General features: G+C 48.0%; 1 long non-coding RNA gene across 1 annotated transcript; it reads left to right on the forward strand.

The window, feature by feature from the left end:
- Positions 1 to 845: 845 nt before the first annotated feature.
- On the forward strand, positions 846 to 5,660 carry LOC146755815 (uncharacterized). The gene is made up of 3 exons (XR_014937915.1): positions 846 to 1,064; positions 1,814 to 1,857; positions 5,099 to 5,660. It is a non-coding gene; the product is annotated as an uncharacterized LOC146755815 (long non-coding RNA).
- Positions 5,661 to 10,040: the final 4,380 nt, after the last annotated feature.

Raw genomic sequence — 10,040 nt, forward strand, 5'->3', positions numbered from 1 at the left:
TTTCAGGGCCATGTGCCTGAAACCAATTGTGCTTCTCCTGTAAGCAGAGCTGTTGGTCAGACTTGCTGGCACTAGAAATTAAAGGTGGCAGTGAGCTGAGGCCGAGGAGGTGTTAACGTAAGAGTCAGGGATGCTTTTGAGCTTCCCTTATAACTGTACGGTTCCTCAGAAAGCAGTTACGCCTGCCAGCTCGTTTCCTGTCCGGCTGTGGAGCCTTTGCTCACATGCTCCGAATCTTGCTTGAAATCATTGAGAGGAATGTAGCCAGCAGGACTTGAGGGCTGAGCTGTAGGAATGGAAGCATCCTCTGCTGTTTGAAACAGAGGGTGTTTCTAGGCTGTGTTTCAGCAGAAAGCAGGCAGTGGCGGGAACAGGCAACTATTGGCAAGGGCTCGGTGCAGCTCTTCCCTCACCCTGCACCACGACTGACAGCATGCTCTGTTTTCTCTCCAGACTGAGTTCTCCCAGTAAGAGGGCAGAGTCACCAGCTGGCAGTTGGCGTTCCTGCTTCTGCCTGGGCAAACCATCCCCTGTGGCCAAACACCAACTGCAGAGCAGTGCCAGGGAGCCCTCTGAAGCAGAAGTCTTGGTCCTGGCAGGTAAGGGTGCAAATCCAGCTTTCAAAACACTGCTTGTCAGCAACACAGGTAGAATTCATGCTTTCAGTGGGCTTGTACCTCCTTCTGGCATTCAAGCCCGTGCCTGACATCTTTGGTTGACTCCTGTCTTTCCCAAATGAGTCTCACAAGCTGCTTGAAACCTGCTTGACAGGCAGCACCAAGCCTTTGCCTCCTTGGATATTGAAAGTTTGACGCTAAATGCTGTGTATCTACTCTTTCCAGGTGAATCCATCCCTCGCCAACACAGGAACCCACCAGCAATTTGCAATGATGCACGTTGTGCTTCCATCAATGGAGTGCAGTTAGGATGCATGAGTCACTGCAGTTCCAAGGACAGCCTTCCACGTGACAGCAATGATGGAGAGAAGGATGTTTGACCTATTCAGTTTTGGGCCCCTCCCTGCAAGAAAACCTTGCGGTTCTGGAACGTCTTCAGCTACGAAGGTAGTGAGGGGTCTGGAGCACAATCCTTACGAGGAGCTGCTGAGGGAACTAGGATTGTTCAGCTTGGAAAAGAGCAGGCTCAGGGGAGACCTTATAACTCTCTATAACGTCCTGAAGGGAGGTTGTAGTGAGCTGGGGTTTGGCCTCTTCTCTCGTGTGATCAGTTATAGATCTAGAGGGAATGGTTTTAAGCTGTGCCAGGAAAGATTCAGGCTGGACATTAGGAAATATTACTTCCCCTAAAGGGTATTCAGGCATTGGATAGCACTGCCCAGGGAGGTGGTGGAGTCACCGACCATGGGAGTGCTCAAGAAACGTTTGGATGTTGTGTTGAGAGGTATGATTTATCCGGGAAGTATTGGTAATGGTTGGACCAGATGATTTTGTAGGTCTTCTCCAACCTTGATAATTCTGTGATTCTGAGCTGAGAAACTTTTCTTGCTCAAGTCCAGCTTCCAAGCTTAACCACCTACAATGAAGTTGATGTCGTTTTTCTGGTAGCCCTCAAGACAGTGTCCGCATTTACCCAAAATCAGGAGGTAACCAGCTGCAGTGAAGTGAGCAATTTCAGTGCCTATTTCTGATGGTGGCAATGAGTTCAGAGGTCACACTTAATTGACGGTGCCTGTTTCCATTCTGACAAAGGATGTAGTTGCAGCTGACTTCCCGAGGCTGCCATACATGGTGGTGACGCAGCCTTGGGCTTCTGCGTTTGCATGACTCCCACCTTTCCTTTCTGTGTCTTGCAGGTCAGCTGGTGCTGGAAGCGGCCGGTATCTGAGTAGGAATGAAGGTGAGTGCAGGAGCAGCTGCTGAGCGGAGGAAGGAAGTCCATGCTAATGAGCTCTGAAGCATCTGCAGGTCCAGTACGAAAGGAGGCAGCAGTGATGCAGGGGGCTCCCCAGCAGGAAGCTGTCTGATCCAAATGCTTGCTGAGAGTTTGGAAGCCCAAGCCCTTATGGTCTCTGTAAGGGTGGCTAGTAAAAAGATGTTAACCAAGATGGTGGTAAATAGTCAAAGATTATTAGCAAAGGAAAACTCACCAATGTTGGTGCCTTGACCAGAAAGCTGAGGCAGTCTCAACTGGGGAGCAGTCTCCAAGAGATTCTGCCTTAGTGGTGGTCAGCCTTTAAATGAGGTGAGGTCTCAGAAGAGGTGCAGTCGAGGTCCACCCCTTCTGGGAGCACAGCTAGATTACTCTCACCTGTGCTCCCGCAGCTGGCCCAACACTTGCCTCAGCTGATTAATCAGAGGTTCAAGCTGTGATTTCCCATACAGTCTCTAAGCTGAAGGCAGCATCTCCTTGATCTGATGGTGGTTTGCCTGAGTGAGGGAGTGATCCAAGCTGGATGCAAAAGATTCATCTTAATTTCTCTCCTATTTTACTTCAGATGACACCTATTGGGTGTTGGTTTCTTAAAATTTGGATCTAGGAGGTGGCCTCTCCCTTTGCTTCTGGTGAAAGCACAGTAGTGCAGCAGGAGTAGAAGACAAAGAGGTTTTCTTGGTGACAGCAACACCAATTATTTGATTCAAATGTAGAACTGTGATGAAGATGGTGAAGAACAGATCCGCCTCGAAGACATGCTTGATCACATAAGGAATGAGCATGTGATCCAAGACAGTCAGCGTGGCTTTAGCAGGGGAAGGCCATGCCTAACCAATCTGGTGGTCTTCTATGATGGAGTGACGGCATTTGTGGACAAAAGGAAGGAAACTGATGTCATTGACCTGGACTTGAGTAAGATCTTTGACATGGCCCTTATCTCTAAACTGGAGGGATGTGGATTTGACAGGTGGACCACCTGGTGGATAAGGGATTGGTTGAAAGGCCACAGACAGAGGGTGGTGATTCATGGTTCTGTGTCCAGGTGGAGGCCAATAACAAGTGGTGTCATCCAGGAGTCTGTCTTGGGACCAGTGCTTTTTAACATGGTTATCAGTGACACCAATGATGCAATGGAGTGCACCCTCTGCTGTTTGCTGAGTGGTGCGGCTGATGCAGTGGAAGGAAGGGATGCCATTCAGAGGGAGCTCAACCGAGAGGTTGGCCTAGGTGAATCTAATGAGGTTGAACACAGCAAAGTGCAAGGTTTTGCACTTGGGCTGGAGGAATCCCAGGCATCTGTACAGCCTGGGAGGAGCAGTCCTTAAGAGAAGCCCCGCAGAGAAGGACCTGGGGGTCCTGGTGGATGAAAAACAGAACGTGAGCCATCAGCGTGCTCTTGCAGCTCAGAGAGCAAATGGTCCCCTGGGCTCCATCAGAAGAGGGGATGGCCAGCAGGGACAGGGAGGTGATTGATCTTCATGATCCTTGAGGTCCCTTCCAGCCCGGGCCATTCTATGATTCTGTGATTACACTCGCTGTCAGAAATAACGGCAGCTGTACAGAAGCTTGTTTTTTCTTTCTTTTTCTGGCTTTGAAGGAGAAGGGGTGGAGCAAGGGGAGACCCACTGGTCATTTGTCACCTCATGAACAGGATGGATTCTGCATTGACTGTGAAAAACCTGGGCTAGTAGCATGGGCATGTTTCAGGCTGGACTCTTCTTTTGCTGCTTGGTTTCCTTTTGGCCACGGGGAGACAGCTGTCTAAAGGTGTGTTTTCAAACCCACTCTCCAAAACCATGTTTCATTGTTGCAGGTGGTTCAGTGTGCTCTTGCAGTGCAGATGCTGTAGTTTGCTGTAGAATCTGAATGGTTTCTGTTCCTAGGGGAGGACTGGGAGGAGGTAGTGAGAAGAGAATTCAATGCCTAAGGGGAGGGGAGATCGGGGATTGGTGGGAGAGGGAGCCAATAGGAGGGAGAGAGGAGTTGGGCGCAGGGTGATGGTAACACCCCTTTGTGATGTCATAATGCCCCTTTGTGACGTCATAATGCTTCTTTGTGATGTCATAATGCCCTTTGTGATGTCATAATGCTCCTTTCTGACATCACGATGCCCCTTTCTGACGTCACGATGCCCCTTTGTGATGTCATAATGCCTCTTTGTGACGTCATAATGATCCTTTGTGACGTCACGATGCCCCTTTGTGATGTCATAATGCCTCTTTGTGATGTCATAATGATCCTTTGTGACGTCATGATGCCCCTTTGTGATGTCATAATGCCCTTTGTGACGTCATAATGCTTATTTGTGATGTCATAATGCCCCTTTTTGACATTATAGTGCCCCTTTGTGACATCATAATGCTTATTTGTGACGTCATAATGCCCATTTGTGACATCATATCACCCCTTTGTCATGTCATAATGCTCCTTTGTGACATCATAATGCTCCTTTGTGACGTAATAATGCCCCTTTGTGACATCATAATGCCCCTTTGTGACATCATAACGCCCCTTTGTGGCGTCACAATGCCCCTTTGTGACATCACAATGCCCCTTTGTGACATCATAATGCTTCTTTGTGACATCACAATGCTTCTTTGTGATGTCATAATGCTCCTTTGTGATATCACAATGCCCCTTTGTGATGACATAATGTCTCCCCTTTGTGACGTCACAATGCCCCTTTGTGACATCATAATGCTTCTTTGTGATGTCATAATGCCCTTTGTGATGTCATAATGCTCCTTTGTGATATCACAATGCCCCTTTATGACGTCACAATACCCCTTTGTCATGTCATAATGCCTCTTTGTGACATCATAACGATCCTTTGTGACGTCCTAATACCCCTTTGTGACGTCATAATGCTTATTTGTGATGTCATAATGCCCCTTTTTGACATCATAATGCCCCTTTGTTACATCATAATGCCCCTTTGTGACATCATAATGCTTATTTGTGACATCATAATGCCCCTTTGTGACATCATATCACCCCTTTGTGATGTCATACTACCCCATATGAAGTCCAGGCAGAGTCAAAACTTATGGACCTGCACGAGGATCACTTTCAAGACAGTGGCTCTGTTGCTTCAAGCTTATTTGCTTCGTCCTGCCGCCACTCTATTACCAAGTATCAACAACCTCTTGCATGATTCAACTTGCAAACGTTTGACACTAACCCTTGTGTTTCTGTGCCTTCCTAGATAATTCAAGCCCTTGTCAACCCCAAAGATCCAAACCAAGTAGTGATGTGCAGTGTGTTTCCATCAATGGAGAGTTCTTATTAAGCACAAATCGCTGCAATTCGGATGACAGCCTTCCACATGGTAACAGTGATGGACACAAGGGGCTCATCCACGTTCATGGTCTCATATCTCCTGGCTCTGCTGAAGCTCCTGACCTGAGCCTGCCAGACACCACAGTCACCTGCCTGGATTGTGACCCAGCGCCTTTGCAGTGCTGCCCATCCCAAGCACAGCCCGAGTGCCCCAACAGCAGCACCACCATGCAGGAGCAGGGCAGCATCAGTGAGGTGAAGCTGAGCATCTTAGATGGGGACTTAGAGTCAGGCTGCCAGTCCCAGGCACCAGGCAGCAGCACAAGCTCTGAGCCACTCTCATCTTGACAAGAGGAGTCCTATCTTCACCCTTGACCTCTCAAGCCCTCCTGTCTTTTATTGAATAAAGTCACTCTCATGCTCAATCATCGCCTCGGCTGCATTCCGAGTCTTCATTCACAGGGATTGGGATGAATGCAACAAACAGCAAGGCAGCTCAGCTTGCAATGCTATGGCTGTGGGGTTCGTGCAGGCAGAGCTCTGGGTTCCCATTTTGCCTGGCTTTGGGATGTCTGCAGCAAGATCTCTACCATTTTGTATGGCAGCAAATAATCTCTAGCATCCAGGTTGCTGCTCATGATAATCCCAGTCTTCCTGGCTGTCGCTTTGTGATACCTTTCAAAGCCTTTTGATACTCTTTGATGCCTTGGCTGCTCCCTAACACCTCTGTCCTCCTGCCATGTTGACTCACGTCTCCCACTTTGAAGCTGGCTTTGCAGATCATCTCCAGCCCTGTCATCATCACGCTGCAGCAGGAGGTGCTCACCTGGCCCAATGTCTGGCAGTACTGCTTGTTCTGCAGATGAGCAGCTGCCTCCTCATCTCTTCAGCTACAGTAGTTTTTCTCAGGGCAGTTAGATGCAGTCATGCTCCTCTGGATTTGGTGTGTTAAATCCATGCTGCATGGCAGCAGTCAGTGCAATACAAAGGTGTTCTGTGTGCCGCAGCATTTCTCCAGGGGCTGCCAAAGGTAGAAGCACAACACAGCACCATCCTTCTGACAGTAATGTCTGTGAGTTTTAGACATGTGAGCACTGCATCATCCCCAGCGTGTCAGTGCTTTTCCACACCAACCTGCCTCTCACACTCTGCACTGAATGTAACTCTGCTCTTGTGGAGACAAATGCTTTCTGTCACATCCTCCATCCCTGCAACCATTTGCCGGTAGGCAGCTCTTGCAGAAGAATCAAGCAGCAGAACCTTGTGCTCACCCTACAGCATGCAAATGCTATGAAAGCAGAAATAACCTGGCGTGCTCTGGGTCTGCAAGGCTGCACAGATGGGAGAGGTAGATTGTGTTTTTGCAGTGGAAGTTTCCAGTATTTTCAGTACACAGTGTAGGCCCTAACTGAATGTATAACCCACTTGTAAAACAGCTGTATAAGTAGTTTTTCCACCAAGAAAGTTGCTGAACAGAGTTAAGTTCAGACTGGGGGCATTCTGACATGGGGAGAATTGAGACAAGCACAAGATAAATACGCAGGGTGGGTAGAGCCCAGCACAGCACAGAATGAATGTACTGACTGTTGGAAACATTGCCCTTCTCTGTCCGCAGAAAAGTACAAGGCAGACCTAAAAACAAGAGGTTGGTAACTGACCTATATATTAGGTCAATTCAATTTCAATATATGGAAAGGAATCCTAGCAACAATCTGGAGGACTATGGCACAAGGCCATATTATATCAGGCTCTAGCAAATTTACAGGCAGTCACTGCACGAAGAGGTAGATTTGAGTTGCACATTATATGATTCCCACAAAGATTAAGGAAATCTGAAGCTTTCAATATATTTTTTTTTATTCTTTTTTCATTTCATTTTTTAAACACCTGACCCAGACCCCAACCCTCACAGGAGCTGTAAAGACAACAGCATTAACCCGCAATGTAACTCTAATCCTAACCCTTACCGTGATTCTAAAATCGTCTCTAACTCCAAATGTAACAACAAAAATGATGCTAGAAGTTTGTAGCAAAAGGAACCTTAACCCTGATCATAATCCAAAAAACAATCATTAAGGTAACAATAATCTTTACCTTAGAAGTAATATTAAACAGAGCCCAGATGATGCCTGCATCCAATCAGAAGCATGCTTTGCATTATTTAAGAGTTGTATTTTTTCCAATGAACTCTCTCTATTATCACGTTTATAAAGTAACAGAGTCTGTTCTTTTTCTCCTGACACTGTGCCTTACTCCTGACATCCCCTGGAAATGACCCAGATAGGGCACCATCAAAGTAATGCTAATAGTAATGTCAATCCTAAGGGTATCTCTAGCCTCAGTGTTAATGGGACGCTAACAACAATCCCAACAGCCTTAAACATTCTGGTGGTGTGAAAGAGGTGCTGCCTTGCACATGCTGGGCAGTCCCATTGCCTGTTAAATGCAGGCGGCAGCGTAGAAACACGATGCCCGTGGTCAGAATGCCCTGTGGCAGATCCTGGCACCGGAGAACTGACCGGAGAACCATGAGAGAACTGACAACAAATCACGCGACATCAGAACCGACCCAGTGGTTATTTACAAGCCTTGGGTGACCCAGACAGGATCTCAGAGTGGTGAATGTAGGTACAGAAGTTGTTACTACTCTGTTTTCTTCTAAAAGCTGCTCAGCTGCTTTGCGTTTCAGACCATCCCTGGCTTCACTGTGTGCATCTGTCCAATTGATACCAGGTGTTTTTTCATCTCGGAAGTGGGGGGGAGCGGGGGGGAGGGGAAATGGACATCAATTCAATTACTCATTTATTTATTGACAGAGATTCACGTTTGCTACGTTCGGAGAAGTTTTTATTTGTTTGCTGTGGTTTGGTTTTATCTTTTTTTCTTTTTTTTTTTCCCCCCTTACCTCCTCTTCCATCTTTGTGTTCTTCCCCTATAATCAAAAGAGAACGGATCCCCAGGGTCTGTCCCGCAGACGTTCTTTCCGTGGTCTCTGCTGCCACCTGCTGGCCAATACACGGAACTGCCACTGTTGGGCGTTTGGTGCCGCAGGAAGCACAACGCAGATCTGAGTTCTGACCGGTCTACACAGCAAATCCGCCAATCTTTATTGTGATAAGCCCTCCACATGGCATTGCGCATGCACTCGAACACGCAACAGGTACAGATTTCTCCTAACTCCTTGAGGAGCAGGCAAGCAGAACAACTGAGCGCACCACTGCTTGTGATTGGGCCACCCCCATCATAGAGATGCACATTAGTGCAGAACTTCCTATGCTGTACTTTCATCCCATTACCCCTAATCCTGTCCCCACGCATTTCTGAAAAGACACCTGCCTCACCACTATGACCCCCACACCTCAGGTATTTATTAACCTGGATCCTGTCCCCTCTCAGCCTTCTTTTCTCAAGGCTAAACAGACCGAGTTCCCTAAGTCTCTCCTCATAGGGGAGATGCTCCAGGCCCTTCACCATCTTAGTGGCTTTCCGCTGGACTCTTTCCAAGAGATCCCTGTCTTTTTTGTACTGGGGAGCCATGAACTGGACACAATATTCCAGATGAGGCCTCACCAGGGCAGAGTAGAGGGGGAGGATCACCTCCTTCGACCTGCTGGACACGCTCTTTTTAATGCACCCCATGATGCCATTGGCTTTTTTGGCTACAAGGGCACACTGCTGGCTCATGGTCAATCTGTCGTCCACCAGGACGCCCAGGTTCCTCTCAGCAGAGCTCCTCTCCAGAATCTCTTCCCCCAGCCTGTACTGGTGCATGCAATTATTTCTACCCAGGTGCAATACTCTACACTTGCTTTTGTTAAACCTCATCCGGTTTCTTACTGCCCGGCTCTCCAGCCTGTCCAGGTCTCGCTGAATGGCATCACAGCCTTCAGGTGTGTCAGCCAATCCTCCCAACTTCGTGTCTTCAGCAAACTTGCTGAGGGTGGTCATTGATGAAGATGTTGAACAAGACCGGACTGAGCACAGACCCCTGGGGGATGCCGCTCGTTACAGGCCTTCAGCCAGACACTGCACCGCCAACGACAACCCTCTGCACTCTGCCAGTCAGCCAATTCTCGACCCACTTCACTGTCCAATCACCTATCACATACTTCCTCAACTTTGGTATAAGTATGTCATGGGAGACTGTATCAGTTAGAGAGGTTATAGAGTTCAATTCCTGTAGTCAATTTGGCGGCCCAGGTGGGACCAGCTCTGTTCGCTGCAGGACCAGCTGAGAGGGAGACACTTTTGGCGCACCCTGAGATTTCTCTGAAGGACTCCCTTCCTCACCTGATCACTGCAGGGACAGACAAGGACCACCCATAGGTGGACCAGGTATGTGTATGGTAAGTGGAGCCCATATGTCTTGAGGAGACATCCTACACAGTTTACAGCCATACGTGCTGCTCCCAGGGAGGTGAGCTCATGGCTTTGGTTGCCAGCTGGGGTAGGAAGACTCCTTGGGTGAGTTCCTATGAAAGGGAACTGTATGTCATATGAATGGAAACAAGAACAAATACTCTCTCCCAGGTGGTTGGCAATAGGAGGGACCTAGGTTGGTCTCTCCTACGGGTATGGGACATAGTGGATAGCCTGTCAAATGGTAGCCTGGGTTCTCCAAGGTGTAATCATGGGGCTAATAGGTTGTATGTTCAGTATTATCATCTGCTTTAAGTGTTTGGTACCGTGTGTCAAGCCGACTCTGGGAAAAAAATTAACGTTTGCAACTGGTTGACCAGAGTATGAGTGTTATTAAGATTCCAGCTAGAAAACGTTGTCAGCATTGTGTAGTATGAATAAACCATGGTTTTTGATCTAAATGTCAGAGTGAGTGTGGTGTGAGTGAGACACAGAACAGCTGCAGGGTG

The sequence above is a fragment of the Coturnix japonica genome, chromosome 30, assembly GCF_054131305.1.
Source record: "Coturnix japonica strain WE chromosome 30, WE-NBRP24, whole genome shotgun sequence".
Taxonomy (NCBI): Eukaryota; Metazoa; Chordata; class Aves; order Galliformes; family Phasianidae; genus Coturnix; species Coturnix japonica.